Below are 20,729 nucleotides of genomic sequence, written 5' to 3' on the forward strand. Positions count from 1 at the left end.
GTTGAACAGCTTGAGCATGTCAGGTCTGGGGAGTTGGAGGAAAATATGGCCTGGGAGGTGAACAGGGGTTAGAGACAGATCTCGATTTTACACCAGCAGGGAAGAACTCTACTCTCACTACCCAATAAATTTCAAACTGTTCTGAGTTTTTGTTAACTAAAAATAAATTCTGCATCGCCTTCCGCTAATGACGCATCCTTCATTACAAAGGTCCCACCGGTGGAGCTGCACCAAGGTTCAAAGAATCCTAAACATAACCAGTTCAAGAACCCTGCAGATGACTATCAGACAGCGTGACTGCATAAGGGAACTGAGGAGCAGATTGACAGAAGAATAAAGATTATCAACTATATTTGGATTTCCTTCAAATCAGTCAACAACTCCTCAGAACCCGCAGCGACTTAAATTCCACCCAGCCGATCCCAGCCTCTTTTAAAGAAGATCTCCAAGGAAACACTTATTGTACTGTTACCATGGACACAGAAACAAATCTCTGCTTTTGTCACAGCCAGAGCCACCATTATAACAAAAATAAATAATTACTCTTCACTCATTGTGTAACATCAGACTCCTTCAGCATAGATGATTGCCACCATCCTCTTATCTGTCATTGATTTGATTACATCTCTCGCATTAACTCCCTAAAAACAAATAAATAAAGATGGTCACATGAGCTGGAAGTTTTACTATTGGTGCCAGACACTGAGCCGTTGAAATTGGTGCCCAACCTTGTCTCAGCGAGGGGTGGCAGACAGAGCTCATATTAACACCTATGAGACGGGTAAGCCAGGCCTGTCGCATCCATTTCGTGTGGCACTGGAGCATTTATACACTGCTGGTAACTGTGGGAAATGCAGCTTGTTAAAAAAGTTTTCCTAAAAACAAAAATAAAGTCTCACTCAAACTCTGGAGTCTGCACCAAGCAGGTGGACAGTGGTGGTGGAGCAAAATGATAAATCAAAGTATGCTGATTAAAATTATGTGTAAAATAAGATAGATTGAAATTTCTTTTCCATCCATTGTCTTCCGCTTGTTCCTATTAAAGGTTGCGGGGGGGCTGGAGCCTTTCCCAGCGGCTACGCGCGAGAGGCGGGGTTCACCCTGGACAGGTCGCCAGTCCATCACAGGGCCAACACAGAGAGACGAACAGACATTCACACCTACGGTCAATTTAGAGTATCAATCAGCCTCGTCCCCTCTTGATGTCTTTGGACTGTGGGAGGAAGCTGGAGTACCAGAGAGAACCCACACAGGAACAGGGAGAACATGGAGACTCCACACAGAAAGAGCCCATGCCTTAGGCGGGACTCAAACCCAGAACCTTCTTGCTGGGAGGCGACAGTGCTGACCACTGCACCACCGTGCCGCCTGAAATTTCTTTTCAAAAAATAATTTTAAAACCTTCTCCCACATCTTGCAGAGTATCTGTTAACAGGATAACTCAGAAAATAATGGACAAATTTAGGTGAACTTTGGTGAAAAGAGGAGCAAATGATTAAAAAAGATAATAAAGTGTACTTTTAGCAATTTTAAGAATGAAATTACAATTTAATTTAACCAGTCTCATTGGAGTCCTTTGAAAAAAATTGGTTCAAATACTTAAAAAAAAAAATTATACTTACAGAACAAGAAGGAAAGTTTTTGCTAGTTGGAGGAAAACATTGTAAAATTCTGACTTGCATATGAGCGAACACTTTCCTGTACACAACTGGATCAAAATACTTGGTCCAAATTTATCTGTACTGGCATTTAAATAAAATGTTGCTCTTTGCAGAAAATAATTCAGCTTAGAATCATTAGTTTTATCTTTTCTAATGATGAAATTAAAACAATGTTGTTGTTGTTTTTTTTATCCAGGCAGAAAGAGTCTCCGTGTCATGGCTGTGTACAGTGGGATGTTCCTCACGTACGTAATAATCCACGGAGCACGCTCAAGATTGACAAGTGCATCAGGAACCCTGGAAGCCAACTGGCAAACCAAGTGGCAAATTCTTACTTGGGGAACAGCTCAGCAGGATAAATGGAAAATAGCAAAGCCAAGCGCGATCAAATTGACACTCAGTTGTCAGTTGATTTGGTGCAACTGGCTAATGCAACCCTGTAATAAATCCTGCTTTCATGAAAGCTGTAACTTTCAACAAAATGCTTTTCATTCAACTTCATTGTCATTTTTTATCCAGCCCCTTTGTGACATTTTATAATAGAAATATTTCCCAGTATGATGAATACAACTCGCCAGCATCATAAATTACAACATCCAATATAACATCTAGTTGAATTGACACTGACCCAGAAAGAGTCTGCAGTTGTATTCCTGATTCAGTCAGAGTTGACAAAATTCTAAAATTGGGCTCAATTCCATTGGATCAATTGTCATTGATCTTTTGGTTTCAGTGGCGTCAGGACACCCAATTAAGCACCTGACCAACCAACCGCCGAACAACCGAACAATCAGGTTGGATATGTGGCACATCAGAACTCTGTGTCATCTGTCTTGCAGTGTGAGTAGCTTGGACAGAGTGAGTGTGAGCATAGCATTTTACAAGTTTTTGTCTGTGTGGAAAGGCCAATTCATAGTGTGAGTCAGCACATGGTACACGATGGGTAAAAGCTGCACAGCTTAAAACGGTTTCACCGGCATCTGAGACTGTTTCAACTTAGATTTAAAAAAAAAAAACAACAACAAAAAACCTGCATTGCAGGGATGTGATGTCAGACAGTGTTGATATAATGACTATTTGTTCGTAATAAACCAACAATTATTGAATTAATCATTAACCTTCCAACTGAGACATATAATTTGCTGCAATAAGACAGTCCATAAGATTTAAGTATCGATTATAGTTTTTTTTTTTTTATAATGCACGAGAACTGATTTTGTTAGTCTCACCTTGACTATAATTAATTTGAATTAATACAATGATGCACAGAGTCCTGTTTTGAAATATGTTTCAGGGTGTTTTCACACCTATAGTTTGCTTGTTCTGGTCCAAATTAGTTGATGAGCCCATCAACTTGGAACGTTTCTCCCAAAAAACAAAAAAGGTACCACTACAAACCATTAGGTGGCAGCAGTATATCTGTGAGCTGATTTGCCAACCACCAACGAAGAGGAAGGAGGAATTAACGGTCAGCTGCGTTTGGGTCAGGAGCAAGAGATTAATACAGAAGCAGATTCTGTGTTGAGTGCATATCTCGTCTTTTTTTTGTTTGTTTTTTTGTTTTATGCACTTATGTTCTTCATTTCTCTTGAATGCAAACTGCTACAGTTTGAATGATGCATCTAGAAATGTAAAATAAACATGGGTACAGGAGACTTGAAGGATCAAACTTCTTCCTTCACTCCTTAAACAGGCCGCACCAGAGTTCATTTGGAAGTGCAGCGACACCACCAACAAGGTCTCCGTCTCCTTGTTCAGTCTGATTTTGTTGCACACCTCTTGTGAAACTGCTGCGTATGCACCTGCCCAAACGAACAGCAGCAAGGAGGAAAACAGACCAGAGTTCAGTTCAGCTGAACAAAACCACAAAGGTGTGAAAGCACCCTGGGCACTTATAACTCGAACCTTCATTAAGCTGCTGAAACATGCATGCACTGAATGTGACATATTATCATATGGATTCCCACAGTAGTAATTTTATAACACTAAGGGTTTATGCTGACACACACACACACACACACAATACACACACATAAACACACAATGCTTTTCATGCTCATTATTAGATTTTTTTTGTATATTTATTGAAGCTCTACTTAAGCCAATTTTGTATGAATTATATTTTTCTGCTATCATGTTACAAATTGGTAATGCAAGAGCACAATTTACCCACTGAGATCATTATAGTTTCATCTTATTAGGCCAGTAGGGAAAAGAACGGAATGCAGGGAAATGGACATCATTACTGAGTAGTACTTCCAGGGAAGTATAATACTTCTTTTCTCTTCTCACTGACATTAATGATTGGCTTCTTTGTGGTGCCATGGCAGGCTTGTCAGATGCAGCTGCTATGGAGATGAGATCCACCTCAGGCCAGGCTAAATAATGTTAATGGGATCTCCCACACAAACATCTATCACATATACCTTTAAAATGCTACGCACTCACCTCGGGCTTTCCTCTCTAGCAGCATCACATTACAAATCTAAACTTTCTTCTTATTTGAGACGTTCTTCGATTTTCTTCAGAAGTTTGCTCAATATATCATAAGAAAAATACATTTCAAAAAAAGGGAAAAAAATCAACACCTGAAAGCCTTTTTGTGAATTCCAGCATGGCCTGCTATGGGTCAGCATTTGGCTGAGGTTAAAACATAAGTCTGCGCTCTCTGAAATGTATGGTATATTTTTCATACTGCTGCTATCAGTCTTACCACATGACATGAGGCCAGATTGTGCAAACAGCTCTCAGACTGTATGGGGGAGGAGAGACAACAGTTGAGGATGTGTGTAACATCAATGGATAAGTAGGGGGAACGTGATGGACACATCTGCTTGGAGGACGCTCTGGTGTGGAGACGAAAATATTCCCCACTGAGAGAGTCCTAGGGGAGGTAGTGAAGTTGGCCAGAGCTTATGCCAAATCCATATTGCACGGCTGTAGTGAGGAGTGGAGGCTAAAAATGATCATTACAATCGTTAAATCAAATTGACAGCTCACTGCAGTCAGGTAACTGCTGAATTCCCTCACATATCTCTGGGATTAAGGAGAAACGTGAATTCCTTGTCGATAATTCTTCAAGACAAATAGAAGGGCTCCCTAGACACCATCATCTTCAGGCCAGCAGGCAGCCTGCACTAATTAGCAAGGGAGTTGTGAAGGAGAAATCATTACTTTATCCACACACTGTGCCCTACATACCCCTCTCTCCCCCCACGAACACCATCAGTCCGACTCCCATCTATCCTTTCCCCACAATCTGCTCCAAGATGTGTGAGCATTTGTCTACGAGTGTGTTCACGTATTTGTGTGTGCACTCTGCAACAGAGGATGCTGTGCCACTGAGATCAAAATGGATGGCAAATTGAGGACCATAGTTAAGGCTGAATGGGCCATGGGAAAAAAAAAGAGAAAGGAGGAAAGACAATGATGGAGAGTGTGTAGAAAAGAGTATCAGACTAACCACTTGACAAAAGAGGTGGAGGGTGCCATGGAGGGAAGGGGGATGTGTGTGGACAGCGTAGTGCCACGACTTCCCGGGTGTAATTATGATAGAATGGTCTTTGATTGATTGTTTGAGCCTGCAGGACCTCCAAAGCACCTCTTTGCTGTGGATGGGGGCTTTGTGGCGATGCTTAGTCCTCCTCCTGTGGACCTCAGCTGGGCTCCTATTCCCAAGCAGCATGATTCATGTGTGCAGCGGCTCTCCACAGGCCTGAATCCTGAGCTATCAGGTACAGTAGGACTCTAAATAGTTCTCTGCTCCACAATTGATGAGCTAAAGAAGCAAGAGGGTAACCACAACCTTCCCTCTTTCATTCTTTAATATTAAACCTCACAGCTGTTCTGGGAAGTATCTTCTTACCGCATATCTTCAAGGGTAAAATGCCACAGTAGGCTGATGGTGCTGAAAGCAACACTGTTCATAAACAGACATAAACCACTGCGGGCTCACCAGTAGGAGCGTCTTGTTAAACCAATCAAATTTAGGTTTAGGTGCCACAAGTAAAGTGAAGCACTTAACAAAGTATGTCGTGGCTACTGTCTCTCCAAGAGCATCTTGAATATTTAATCCTGTCTCAATTTTACGTACAAGCTTTTAAAGTATGTGATATTTATTTCATGGGGACAGAATGCATAAAAGCTGCAAAAATAGAGCCCTGTTGCATCTTCCCTCATTCAAAAGTGCACTTATATCAGGCAGCACTTACCAACAGAATGCACTTTGTTTGTGCCCCAAGTAACTCTCACCATTTCCAAAAAAGGCAACGGTAAAAGCAGGAAGAAGTAGATACAAGCTGGAGGATAAGATTTGGAAGAGTATGGAAAGGAAAACCCAGCAATATTTTTAAACATTACATCTTCACCCGCACAGAGGGAAAAAACATCGACACAGGCACTTAAACACGAGTGTAACTCTGCCACAACAGCGACTCAAAAAAGAAAGGAAAAAAAAGGAACAAGAGTGATACAAAATAAAACCGTGCTGTATAAAAAGACACATGGAAATCTAAAATTCATGGGTGGTTCATGAGAGCATCCAAGGCAAATGATAGCAATGCACATAAATCCCCACCTCTACCACCCACCCACTCAATCCCCACCCCTAAAAAAAAAGCCCTTTCAGCACATATTCATAAAGGATCTCTAATGGCTTCCAGAGGGACGAGGGGGCCTTCTCAAACAGAGACATTTCACAGGCCCACAGGCGGAGCAGAGAAGAGCCAAGAGAAAAATATCAAGTCAGAGAAAGAGAGGAGAGAGAGGGAGGGAATGACAGAGAGGAGGGAAATGTGAAAGAGAGAGAAACAGAGGGACAGGGAAAGACAGAGAGAGATGGGATGTCTTCATCATGAGTGGAATAGGAATGATGCCCCACTGGGGTCTATTAGTGAGTCTTTACATACAATGGCAGCTTCACCAACTTCCAAACATGGCAACAATGCAAAGCCCCCAGCCTACTATGGCAGGCAGATTAAGGTTTTTGAGGAAAACGCATCCCTTGTCAAATCAAGTATAGCTCTAGTCTGTGTTGAGTGGTATTTCATTACAATGATATGATTCTGCAAGTTTTTGCAATAACAATATTCAAGACAACCCACTATAACAATTATAAAATACCACAAATTCCAGCTTCCAAAATGACAATTAAATGGAATCTATCACTCAAGACTTCATAAGGACTAAGTTGATTCTGGTGCTGACATTAAGGTACGTTTTGCTGGGTGTACCTAATAATTTGACTATTGCTTGGATACAGTTGCCTTAGTTTTCTATAAACCACTGATTTGTGCAGTCACATTCTGACAACACAGAGCGTTGCAATGAAAAATAAAGGTAATGAACAAAATTTGCTGAAAACACAACCTGTCAAAAGAAAAAATAATGATACTTTATGATGTGTCAAAGCCCTGATGCAAACACACACACACACACACACACACACACACACACACACACACACATTACCATCTTGGCTCTTTTCAGACATGTTGGCATATTGCTGATCGAAAATTGTGAGTAGACTGTTGTTTGCAGACACATACAAGGACAATGTTTTATTCTGGGTTGAAATGAATGTTTAGTATTCTTCTACATTATAGTTGACTGAATGCTTTTGCATTTCCTTTTGTATATTCCTATTCCTATGCAAGGCACCGGTCTCAGTAGTGGGAGAAATTCAGGGCAATTTAGGTTTTGAGGAATCAATCGGGATTTTTAGATGACCTGCCTGAAATGCACACAATTGTATGTGTAGTTTCTGTCATACAGAGTCGCAGACTGTATATTTCACACATGCCGCACATATTGAGCTGAAAATAGTTCCCTGATTGTCGGGTAGCAGCGCTGATTCTGACCTGTGCAGTTTCCCCTCAGCTCTACTTTACTGTAACTGATTAACTGTTTTCATCGACTTTTCTTGACCTTTTAAAAACTTAGAAAACATGACTCTGGCAGGCAAGTATGCTCGGGTTAATTACCACAAATTTAATATTAGCATGCTCAGTCATCACCTGCTTTATGACGGACCCATACAGCACTTGTTTTAAGACCAGCTCCTACACAATTAAGCTGGCTTAAGTATTTATTTTCCACCGCGCATGTTTCCATGTTCCTTTAATGCCATGTCAGCCTCTGCAGCCAGGCTCTGACTGGCCATCTGCGGCTATTGGGTTGCAAGGCCACCGCCCGCCACCAGCAATGTGTGAAACAAATTGTGGGGAAAAAAATGCCCAACCAGCCGCAGCCCACTTGGCACCACATGTGAAGCACATGGCGCACCACTTTCACACATCAGGACTGTTTGGACATTGTTTGATGGCAGAAAGGACAACACGTTCTAACGGAGCTTACACTGAATACGGGCCTGAATTTCAAAGCAAATCTTTGACTGACATCGAAGGAACACAATGAAGTTTGCTTCGTCTATGGACCAATTATGATGAAACTTAAACTTAAGTGTATTTACAATTTTTGCCTCAGTGATGGAGACCAGGAGCAGCCCATTAACGATTCCTCATGAACAAAATCCTCCACTCAACAGGGTGCTCATTAAAATTGCATTGGACACTGCCATTTTCACTTATTCCCTTAATTGTCAGATCATTTCTGCTGGACTGATGACAGCGAAGGTGTCTATGCCGAAGGACATGTTGGCTTCAGCCAGGCACATCCAGTAGAAGCCATCACTTGCTGAACATGATTCATACGTCATATCGCTATATGGGCCAAATTAAGCTACAGACAAATTAAATGAGCTTGCTCATAAATTATAGGACAGGGATGGGGGCACCCTATATATCATTGGTGTGGGATTCATCAATCACGATGATGTTGGACCTCTTAACTTCCCATCACGCGGAGAATGTGAGGGTTATTCTCTCATCTGGCCGACTCCTTCCTTGTTCTTTCACTCAGAGGCGAACATGAGGCTTCACAGTCGAGGTGAGTGCTTCACTAACTGCTAACCTCCCAGTCAAACTACTCTCAGTGCTGCTTCATTACTCTGCTTAATTTCTAATTGAACTTTTGAACACACTACTCCGTCCTGGTAAGATTTTCTGAAGAAGTAATGAGAAATCTTCAAGAACAAAGCTTCGTACTCTTATAGAAACAGTTATACATGCATTGTAAACTACACATACTTGTGGGTTTGATGTACGAAAATGAGTAATAGTTTTCATGCAATTATTGTCATATTTTGGGGTTTTACATTTCATTTAATAACATTATTATAATATTTTAGTTGCGTAGAAGTGATAACATACTGATCATATTTCCTCTAGGGAATTGCAAAGTCTGTTACTAATTGGACCTTGAGCAGTGAAGCCTTCCTCAACGTCTCCGGTTGTTTTGTCTCGGCACATTTAAACGCAGGTCAGATCTGTGGGCCAAGAGGCTACTAATGTCAGTGTCAACGTGGTGATGACTCACATCAACTGAAGTCCAACAGGTGGATGGTTCTTCTCCAGGATGTTATGACCATATTTGAGCGTAAGCAGTGTCAGGCAAGGACAACGGTGCTGTTTTTGTTACATCACCGCTGCTGGCAGCTCTGCTGAAATCATTGCTCGAGGTCGCTCTGTGTGGCGCTTACATATATTAAACCAGAGCTTTTCAAAGTTTGAGGCGGCCCTCCCCAGGGGACCTCCAGACACTTTCAGGGCAGACTCAGTGAATGGAGGTGAGAGAATATTAGTTATCAGAAAAACATCATGTAGAACAGCCTCAATGTAAATGTATGGTTTAAAGATACAGTCGTCTGAGGAGACTTGGACTGTTCTTCCTTTTATTAAAGGGCTGTAAACTAATCATGACACACTGCTTCTATGTATGTGCTGAACTCTGGAGCAAGTTTGGCTGAATAGTTGACTTTCAATTCGATTAAATCAAATAATATTGATCAAATATAGGCATTCAGGTATTAAACTAAAAGTAATGTAAGGAGGAGTAATGGAGATAACTTCCAAGATAAATACATTAAATATATACTAAATGTAAAAGTGTATTTAAGTGGGACAACTGAACTTTTTTAAATCTAATATTTTAATATCGTACATATCTATATCTAACAATATTATGATAATCTAATAATGATAATCTAATCTAATGTATGGGCTGCACAGTGGTGCAGTGGTTAGCACTGTCACCTCACAGCAAGAAGGTTCCGGGTTGGAGTCCCGGCTCAGGCGCTGGATCTTTCTGTGTGGAGTCTCCATGTTCTCCCCGTGCATTGATGGGTTCTCTCTGGTACTCCTGCTTCCTCCCACAGTCCAAAGACATGCAAGTGGGGACGAGGCTGATTGATACTCTAAATTGACTGTAGGTGTGAAAGGTTGTTCGTCTCTGTGTGTTGGCCCTGCGATGGACTGACGAACTGCCCAGGGTGAACCCCACCTCTTGCCCGTAAATGCTTGGATAGGCTCCAACCCCCCTGCGACCCTTAATAGAAAGGAATAAGTGGAAGGCAATGAATGAATAATCTAATGTATAAGGTGTTTTTTGTTATCATTCAATCAATCAACCAGCTAATGAAGTATACTGTTTCAGGAGGTTCCCGATTATTTGGTCTGTATGAAATGTCAACTTTCACGAGAGAAATAGCATTAACATTTCTCAGAGCGGGCAGCACGGTGGTGCAGTGGTCAGCACTGTCGCCTCACAGCAAGAACGTTCAGGGTTCGAGTCCTGGCTCGGGCACAGGATCTTTCTGTGTGAGTTTGCATGTTCTCCCTGTTCCTGTGTGGGTTCTCTCTGGTACTCCAGCTTCCTCCCACAGTCCAAAGACATCAAGTGGGGACGAGGCTGATTGATACTCTAAATTGACCGTAGGTGTGACTGTGAGTGTGAATGGTTGTCTGTCTCTATGTGATGGCCCTGTGATGGACTGGTGACCTGTCCAGGGTGAACTCTGCCTCTCGCTTGAAGGTTGCTGGGATAGGCTCCAGCCCCCCCACGACCCTTAACAGGAGAACCAGTAGAAAATGGATGGATGGATTTCTCAGAGCTAAATGTAAAACCTTCAGTTTGTTTAACCACAATCCCAAAATTAAAAACAAGTAAAAAATTAATTTCTCAAAAATGGATTAAAAAGCACCAAATCCTCCAATTTGACAAACTCAATTCTGCAACTGCATTGCATTTTATCCAGGAAGTTAAAACAAACTGCAAAAACAAGTGTATTATCACTACAGTTGTTAATCAATTTTCAAATCAATTTCCTTGAATCAACCGTTCCAAAACTCTGACATGGTTTCCATAGATTCAGTACGAGTCTTTAGCCGCTGTCGTTCCCTGTTTCACTCTGCAAACATACAAGTCTGTGCGAGAGAACTCTGAAACTGCAGTTTGTTCTTGGAGGCAGTGCTCGATGACATTTCCCTTCACATGAGAACAGTTCATTAGATCTAGGAGGAACTGCACATCCTACGCATTTAGTCAATCTAGAGGCATAGAACACATTTTACCCATTGGGCCAATAATTGCTCTGCTGTAGACATATTGGACATGTGCTTATTCCTCAGTCCTTTTCTGCCTGATCTGACAGACAGCAGCACCTTATTATAACAAAAGTTTTACCATGTTCCATAATCCTGAATGTTTCAACTCTAAATATTCGTGCGTGTTGCCCTATGGGCATTTTAGAGGAGATACTTGACACTTGCTCTTCACGTCTCTGCAGAATTCCATTTGTGAAGCGTTTCTTTTTTCCTCGACCACTTTAGCTTATTGAACACCATTCCTGTCTTTAAAAGGGGATGAAGACAGTTTTTAGAAGTCAACAGTAACACAAACTTCAATGAGCACTCACAGGACACACACGCACATTTCCAAAATCAATATTCAACAAAAAAAAAGGGGGGGGGGGCTGATTTTTTTCATATCAAGTCATTACCTTGATGAGCCACTAATTAAAAATTAAAATAAATCCTCCCGTATGCTCCAAAAACACATCAATGAATGTCCGTCAAGCCCACATTTATTGCATCTTTTTATGGTACTCATTACATCCATTCACACCATCAGAGTGATTGGCATTACGCACAGCCTTGATGGATGATTTACAAGACACCAACACATGTCTGCAAATGACTGCGTCATCCAATCCTCCTGTGGTTGAAAACCAAAAATCAATGATGAAAAATAGCTCCATCCACTCATGTCAGGCATACATATGACTGAAGGGCACAGGAACGATGATCTAGTCATGATCATTTCACAGCAACGGGGGGGGGTTAGTAAATATCAACTCTGGCGCTCCTGTTTCCTGTTCCATTATATTAACATATTTTACCATTATTATTTGTAGCTGTTGGCCTGCTCCTTTCACAAGGCTCTGAAGAATATCAAAGGGTCATCCAGCGTGCTTTAAAACCATCACACATTGTGCTGTTTACTCACTCTCCCCATCGCCGACGCACAAACACGTCCATCTTATTAAGAAGATAGAAAGCCTTTTAAAAGATAATCCATTTGAATTTCAAAGAAAGCAACATTTGAAAGAAAAAAAACTGCTCTCAGCTGTCTTGAAGATGGCAAACATGTTCTCATCCCACGACCCCAAGTCATGAAGCACCCAGTAAGTGTGCGGTGGCGCTCTCTCATTCCACGCTCGTCTCAGATTGATGCACGAGGAATCTTTATGATATGCAGCAGGCTGTAAACTTACATGTGTGCTGGAAGATATATAACGGGAAAGACTAGATGCTTTGAAGACAGATGTTCTTGTTTGTAACCACTTTTGATTGCCACCGCAAGTTTCTTATTCACAATGAGTTGTTAGCAGTGGCTGTGACCATAAACCATTTACAACACTCCAACACCCTTGTAATCCTTTTATTATATAATGTATCAACTCTACTCTTAAAGTCTGACACAAAAGTAAGAAGCGGTAGTGTCTGAGCATCTGAAAGGGCTGTGAGAGGAGTTAACCAGCGGCTCACACAGATGCAAACGAGTGTCTTGTACTTCAGTATCAGAAGACAAAGGTCATGACAAAGAATCACTATTTGACAACCGGGGATGAGCTGGGACAATTAAATCAAGCTGAGGTCACTCGCTGCTGCAGAGCACGACAAACCCCACTGCATATGTTTGCTAAAAAAAAACAAAAAAAACTCGAGAGTGAAGCTTTGAAACAAGTGGTGACAAGCCAACTTTGTCACGTTGGCAGTAACAACAAAAGCATCACAGGTGCGATGCTCATGCTCTCTTAAACCTGCACAATAGCATTCCAAAAATATAAAAGGAGGATGTGAAAGCGAGAGGGCTGTGCTCCCATGCTTCTCAGGTGAACAGCTGGACTGTGCAATATTTGGCGGCAGAGAGTATGCGGCACAGCTGGCTTTTAAGAGGAAGAGCTCCCCCAGAGCCTCCAGGAGGTCACAGCCTGCTAGGCCGTGAAGCATTGCTCGGCAGGAGCAGTGTGTAAAGGCAGAAGGCCTGTGCCACTGTGTGCAGATGTCCCCCCCCCCCCACCCACACATGCACACGCACACTTGCTCTGCTGGCTGCATCAAAGCGCACACAAGCACAGACACAATGCTTGAATCTTGGATTGAACACATAGCAAGAGCACCTAACACAGATGTAAGACGGATTCATTCAGAGTACATACGCATATATTCCGTCTGCACAAGCACGTCATTTTCTCCCAGCAAGAAGCGCCACCTTTGTGCTCCTGAGTGATGCTGCTGGAAACAATAAAGAAGGGTTTAAATGAGCTCTCCAAGGTCTGAATCACACAAGCAAATGTAGTAAAGTGCCCCTCAAATGTAGCAGCAAACTGCTCCTTCTCACTTCCTCACTGAGCAGCTTCTATTCATTATGAGCATAGTCGAGTAACAGGACAAACCAAAGATGAAAAAAGCTCCGGGCTCCAACCTTCAACCCCCTCAGTGCTATATCTTATTATGCGTGTCTCTCACTTCACCACATTGCAACAAAAACAATCAATAACCCAAAAAAACATCCCTTCTTTAATCCTGCCCCGTATGCATTTATCGACCTGAGCGCTCATCGGGGATAAATACGTGAGGGACCGTGATCTCTGTGGCAAACAGAGCCAGTGTTTGTGGGTATTCTCACAAAATAACTCATTGAAGAAAGTCAGTCAAAGTCATGTATTATGAGGGATTTATTTCAGGTGGAACATGTGGCACCATAAGATATAGGTATAGTAATCAGACACAGACATCAGCAATCTAGTGACAGTGATGAATAGAGAAAAAGACAGTGTGAGTGGCAGGCCCTAGTGAGGGACAGCACTCAGCTCTGCAACCTCCTCCGCACCATCTGTCCACCCCAACAAACCCTTGCAAACCCAGGAGACAAATCCTGCTGCTGACACCGATGGACAAGCACATCTGGCAACCCGGTGACAGCCCCAATCAACCACTTGATATTCACTATGCCGACTTCCCGTACTCTCACAGCGACGCCAGAGACTGAAGGAAAAGACAGAAGGAGGCAACCTTTCAACAGGGTATCAAATATTAATCAGGACAATATCTTCATAAACGCCATCTGACATTGAATAAAAACAATCGATCGATTAAAAAAAAAAAAAGCCAAGTAAGGAAGGGGAACGAGACAAGATTTAGAGGGAATTACGGGGTCGTTGGAACATGAATAGTAATGGCTCTATTCCAGAAAATCTCCAGCGAAACATGTGCTTCAAAATAGAAATGTTTGCAGTTACAACCTGCACTGATATGACAGCAGTCCTTGCTTTATATGCATTGTTATTGCCCTTTCATTAATTATATACCAGAAACTGGCCAAAGGCTATATTGTTGTCTACAGTGAAAATTAAATATTGATAAAGCTCCAGCTTTCACTGCAGATTTCATTGTGTTAACAAATATGTTTTGTTTGCAAAACAATTTGAATTTAATAATTCATCAAAAAGGGGGGGGGGGGCATTATCATTCAGTATGAGCCCTGTGCGAGCTCCAGATGTCAAGGATCATGTCCTCTCACTGACAATACATGCAAAGTCTGTGCCCTCTGTTATACATTATTGAAAGGAAACTCTGCAAGGTTGGTTTAGACATGGGCACAGGGACTGATACTTAACGTGTATCCAGGTGACCCGAGACTGTCTGTCTGGATAAAGAGAGAGAGAGAGAGAGAGAGAGAAAGAGAGAAATCGTGACAGAACTACAAAGACATATTTACACTCATATACTGTGATCACCGTATTCATTTTGTAGCTGTAGCATTTGCTTTAATTGAAAAGATTTGCTGAGCACGTTGAACCAAAGCGATAAATAAATAAAAGAGAGAACTTTTAATAAACCAAAATTAACACGCAACTCTGCCTACAGCTATTCACTGCACAGCCTACAACCTCACCTTAAATACTGGCTTTCTAAAGGTTAAAAACTCACAGCTGCAAACCCAGATACTTAGAGATCATAGCGTCCCAGCAGGCTCTAACATTAGTCACCTGCTCCGTAGTGGTCATAAATCTGATCTGAAATTATTCTTTATTTGTCATAGCGGGCGGGCTGAGAGAGGGATAAAAATGCTGGCGATTACAACCTCAACCTGGAACATGCAAACTCTGTTGACCTCTCTGTAAGCCCCCGGTAACAAAGCTTGACTTGACAGTCCGTTGGCAGCGGTGCGGGGGCTGCAAAATAGAGGGGAAGTGGTGGCTGATAGGCGTGACGGAGAAGAGAAAGAGAAAGAGACAGGGGACGCCTGTTTGGGATTTACAGCGGCGACGTGCTCACCTAGCAGCTGACCGTACTGCTTCACAGGTCAGCCGCTCTAACCAGACTCCATTAATACGCCACTCCACCTTGTGGCACACTTTATGCTCCAGTGCATCCACCACCTCAGGGACAACTTCACTGGCACTTTACTCTGGAACAGAGTAAGAAATAGAGGAGGCCTGAGGTCCAGGAAAAAAGAAAGCCTTTGAAAATGAGGGGGTAAAAGAAAAGTCACAATGAAAGTTTTCTTACTTACCTGACTTAACTTTATTTTATATATTTGCCACAAAATTCAACTTGTGCAGGAAAAGACATCCCCGTGTTTACAAAGGTTAAAATTTGTTGCTGTTTTTGCTTTGGAGTCCAATTTATCTGATATATCAGGTTCTTCTTTTTTGGCCCCATAGCCTGAAGCACACTTGGGGGACAAGCACGGACATCATGGTGTAAATGTGTTTTATGGTCAGGCAGCTGCCGGGGGCAGACTCTTCTTTATGCTTTCTGGCCGAGTACAACATGGCCACCTGCTCGGTGTAAAACCCTCACTGCTACGCTGGCCTTTATGGGCACGTTCTGCAGCTAAACAAAGATATACAAGGACGTATGCAGAGAAAGCTGCCTGCTGCATATGGTGCGCACTTAAGCAATTCATCAGTGCCATAAGCATTGGAGTGAGAAAATCCGCCGCTCCTTGTTGCTTCCAGAGCACCGTGGGACCTGAGTGATATTGCTTGGTTCATGAACCCACTGATGAATTACTTTCCTCCCAAGTCCACGTTTCCCTCAGGCCCGCCTGTACGCGCCACTCCTCCTGACAACTCTGTTTGCCAAAGCTCCAGACACACACACACACACACACACACACACACACACACACACACACACACACACACACACACACAGCCTGATTATGCAGAGACCCTTGATGCAGGTGCTGCAACGGAGTAGAGATTCGTAGAGGATCACCCCTAGGATTCACAGAAGTGAGCTTGTGTGTGTGTGTGTGTGTGTGTGTGTGTGTGTGTGTGTGTGTGTGTGTGTGTGTGTGTGTGTGTTTGGCTGTGGAGGAAGGTGAGTGCCACTCAAACACCTGCTCTACTGATAAACAAGTTCATGTATGAGAAAGAGAAAAAATGATTATTAGAAGGAGATCAGAGTGTCATCCCTCCCTCTCTTTCTCGCTATCTCACTTTCACAACTGCGAGCGGCAGAACAAAATTACTCCCCGCCAGTGAATAATAAGGAAGTTCATGAAACGTGACGAATGCGATGGAGCTCTACATGAAATACCAATGAGAGGCATCACGGCGTGGCAAATGCTACATCCTAATATCAACAGTCACCTTGCGCTACTCCCTCTACTCCCCAGAAGGACATATCATGGGGGCGGGGGGGGGGGGGGGGGTCAGACAAAGTGTATGTGCATGACTCAGTGTTGTCACTCAGTGTAAGAGTGAGTCACACAACACTCATTAAGATACTCCTGATGATCTCAGATGTGTGTGTGTGTGTGTGTGTGTGTGTGCGTGTGCGCGCGTGTGTGTGTGCGTGTGCGCGTGTGTGTGTGTGTGAATATGAACCCTGCGCAGAAGTAGTGAATCAATTCATGATGAGAAAATCAATGGACATTTGTCCGGCATGATCAGTTGTTTGTCTACTAAAATGTTCTTCCAGTTGTGCATCTGCTTTAATTTAGACTCTGCAAATGTTATTGGACACTGTCATCACTTCCTGTCTGTGAGCTGGATGCGAAATGATAATTTTCATCAAACAAATTAGACGCAAATGATGAACGGTCCTGTTTTTGTGCAACAAAATGCATGAAATCCCCTTTTTTGTACTTTAGTAGATTTATATAAAAGATAGGAAACAACAGTAGCACGGTGGTGCAGTGGTCAGCACTGTTGCCTCACAGCAAGAAGGTTCCGGGTTCGAGTCCCGGCTTGGGCACGTGATCTTTCTGTGTGAGTTTTCATGTTCTCCCTGTTCCTGTGTGGGTTCTCTCTGGTACTCCATCTTCCTCCCACAGTCCAAAGACATCAAGAGGGGATGAAACTGATTGATACTCTAAACTGACCGTAGGTGTGAGTGTGAATGGTTGTCTGTCTCTATGTGTTGGCCCTGCCATGGACTGGTGACCTGTCCAGGGTGAACCTGCCTCTCGCCCGAAGGCTGCTGGGATAGGCTCCACCCCCCCACCCCCCATTACAAAGTTAGAACCTGACAGTCCAACCCAGATGAAGCCTCATATCTTCATTGGCAATTTTTCCACTTTTGCACAGATTCAGGTGAAAACACAAAAACCAAGGAGCAATTGAATCAGTTACAGTAAAGTTGAGCAGCATCACTCTTTGATTATTTATTTCAAATATAATCATTCTGTGATTTTTTTTTTTAACAAAACTCTGCCTCCTATATAAGATGTATAAATGGCATAATTTATTTATTTTTTTTATTTCATCTTTCGTATCTGAAGCTGTTTGCTGTATTACATTAAACCAGAGGAAAATGGTTGACTGCATATGATAATGGGACTGGATAGTGGTTGAAATCCTCTGTGTCTATACACCTGAATATGATTATTAATACGAATACCATACTTTGATGAAAATAAACAACATGGTCTACAAAACACTTCTTTTTAAATTTATGTAGTCGATGAAATAGAGAGAGTCTAAAGAGTCTGAAAATTTAATGTTGTTTAAGCAAAAGAGTTGAAGCTTGTTTGTTTACGGTCCCAAAAGCATAGAGAGTTGAACCCAGCTGGTTGCGTTGGGAATGAGGCAGGTTATTGAGGCTGAAGCTGTGAGCAGGTTGGCAGGCGGACTTGAATAGTTTGATATGAGTTAGGGAGGCGAGGAAGACTGGAATGGCGTGGGCGGACAAGGAGACACAAGGGCGCACGAAAAAAAGACAGATAATCCCGAAGACTGGGAGAAACGAGCGACAGGCACATGGAGAAGACAAAGAATCTACTCAAAAGGCTTTTGCACTCCAGAGGGTGATGACTGCAAACAGGAAGTCATATCTATGCATGCAGTTTGTAGTTTTAACTCTGAAAAGAAATGTACTATAATTAATTTATAAGCCATGTGAGCCAGAAGTGAGATGTTTTCATTGTCATAGCTGTGTTTCGAGCAAGATGTCGGGACGTACTGTAGTTTATTTGCAACCCCAAATTAAACCCAAATACTGGATTGTCTACTTTACAAGAAAGGTGAAGCATGTAGCTTGAGGTTTTCATTGAACTGATGGTCACAAACTCTTGTGCACAGCTTACAAGGCGGCCGGCAAGCTCCAGTAAAACCGTGAATATTCCGCTGTTTACGCGGAACGTGCACGGAAACGAGGCTACTCAAGTGAAGCCAGTCGTCACGTCATCACCAGTTTACATCTGGTTAGTTGTTCTGGGTAAACTCAAGGCTTGTGCACAGCTTTGGTTTTAGTCGTTAAATACTTTGACACCGGCATTGTTGATTTTTATATCCTGAGGTACCAGCACTAGAACATCATTTCCCAGTCTTGGATCGAATGAAGGTTTATCTCATCTTCTCTTTCATCGTACCTGTTATCTTTACCCAACCTTTTGCGACATTTCTTGCCATGTCTGAAACATATCAATAGTAGAACATGGTTCCAAACTCCATAAGATGATCATCGACGATTGCAACTACTTATTAACTCATAGTGAAAAAAAACTTTACTCACGCTTGACATCGAAGGGCTGAATTCATTTCCCTGGTTTGACATTAGTTTGGCATCTTTGACAAAAGTCTCTTTCCTCTAGCTTTGATATTCATTGATATCACTTTTTTTGCTGGGCACAACAAAGAAGAAAAAAATCTTTTTTCCTTCTGGTTTTTTGTTTTTGTTTTTTTGGGGCTCACGTACTTTTAAAACCTTTGAGTGCAAAATGAATTGTTATGCTTCAACCGTAGCATTATTAACAATCCTGGGTTAAGACACAGGGATGAAAAATAAACCGTAAAGAAAGCCTGAATGGAATGCCATCTATGTTTTATGAGTATTTGTGTATATGCTTGTGTATTTGTGTGCGTGGTACGCATGTGAGTTTGGATTTGTGCGGTCAACCCTTTTATCCTCGTCTGGCAGGAAAGAGTGTTTGAGTGTGAGTGTTTCTGCATTTTCCGCAGGGACTATTTCAGTTGAGGGCAAAGAACACAGAGAAACTTTGAAACGGCTTTTTATGTACTTTTGAGTGAAATGATCCTAAGACAGGATTTTTATATATATATATATATATATAAAAAAACCTTTTTTTTTTTCTTCAGGCTTCCACATCCAGATGGGCACTTACACAATTATCAAGCTCCCTACCTCCCTTTTTACATCCATCAATCCCTCCTCTATTCTTAGGTCTCCACCCGTGTTGTGCGTGGAGGCATCGCCACGGGCAAAGTGCGTGAGCTTAGTGGTAGAGTGATGTTAGGCATGTCAGTGAGTCTGCAGTGAGTCAGCCATTTGTAACCACTTTTCGGCCATGTTGTCAGACTTCAAAAGATCATGCAGCCAGAAAAAAGGCGCACGCTTGATTATTAATCTTACTAAAAATGACTGTTTTTAAAAAAAAAGAACAAAACAAAACAAAAACAAACCAAAGTTTTCTGGCCTCAAACCTTACCGGAGGGTTAACATTTGACTTTAGAGACTGTTAAAAATATAGGGCACAAACAGATAAGGCTGATACTGTATGACAAGCTGACTGAATGAGAGGTAAACTCATTCTGTCGCCCTCACTTTGGCTGCGCGGCTCTCTTTTAACTACAGCCTTGTCACTCAGTAGCCTGAAAGGCAAGACCTCACACAGGTTTGACAGATAAAAGTCTCTTCACTTCATTGCTGTTTGACATTTTACCTCCCAGAAAAGTTTCAGTCTCTCTTCTCCTCCATTTCCTTCACTCCTTCAATCTCACACAAACAGACACGTACATACTCCTCTCAATGTGAGTCCATCTCCTCACTTCCTGTCCATCTGCCAGGCAAAATGGAGCCTCAGACAAAGGAGACGGAGGCTAACTCAGTGATCTGAATCAAATGGCAAGAGGAGGAGGGTAGCAGAGGAAAAGAGGAGTGATGGGTGCCAGGGAAAGGGGAGCACGGGAGACGTCGGAGATGGAGGGGCCGGTTGGTAAAAGGGAGGCATGAGGGGCTAGACGTGAATTTTTTCTGACAGGTTGAAGTCTCCTCTGAGCTGACCCTCTCCCTGCTGGGAGCTATGTCTCCTGGAAGTGGGTGGGGTGAGACAGGATGGAAAAAAAGTAAATGTAAGAAGAAGCAATGAACTGTGATTATGGAAATGCCAGGCAGGATAGTAGCAGTAGAAGAG

Source organism: Aulostomus chinensis, chromosome 13 (assembly GCF_037954235.1).
Source record: "Aulostomus chinensis isolate RoL2024-O1b breed Wild chromosome 13, RoL_Achi_v1.0, whole genome shotgun sequence".
Taxonomy (NCBI): Eukaryota; Metazoa; Chordata; class Actinopteri; order Syngnathiformes; family Aulostomidae; genus Aulostomus; species Aulostomus chinensis.